This window comes from Ursus maritimus, unplaced genomic scaffold (assembly GCF_017311325.1).
Source record: "Ursus maritimus isolate PB19 unplaced genomic scaffold, ASM1731132v1 scaffold_17, whole genome shotgun sequence".
Taxonomy (NCBI): domain Eukaryota; kingdom Metazoa; phylum Chordata; class Mammalia; order Carnivora; family Ursidae; genus Ursus; species Ursus maritimus.
Genome location: NW_024424119.1, coordinates 12,432,371 through 12,432,839, shown reverse-complemented (window position 1 = coordinate 12,432,839; position 469 = coordinate 12,432,371).

Below are 469 nucleotides of genomic sequence, written 5' to 3'. Positions count from 1 at the left end.
AAGATGACTGGGGTGGAAAGTGTGGGGGATGGGGTGCAGGTCCTCGCTATGGCCACAAGACGACAACACTGACATCCATGACTGTCTGGTGGTGATAGGGCATCTTATCACCTGCCATTTACTAAGCACCTCCTCTATGCCCCCTGCTACTCTGTATTTTATCTAATCATGTGTATTAACAGGATGGTTTTGAATCTGATAATCCCAGGCTGGTGCCCACCTGTATGAAAACCTTGTACCGCTTTTGCCATTTTGAAAATAAGAAATCCTGGGGCTCCTGGGTGGCGCAGTTGTTAAGCGTCTGCCTTCGGCTCAGGGCATGACCCCGGCGTTATGGGATCGAGCCCCACATCAGGCTCCTCCGCTATGAGCCTGCTTCTTCCTCTCCCACTCCCCCTCCTTGTGTTCCCTCTCTCGCTGGCTGTTTCTGTCAACTAAATAAATAAAATCTTAAAAAAAAAAAAAAAAA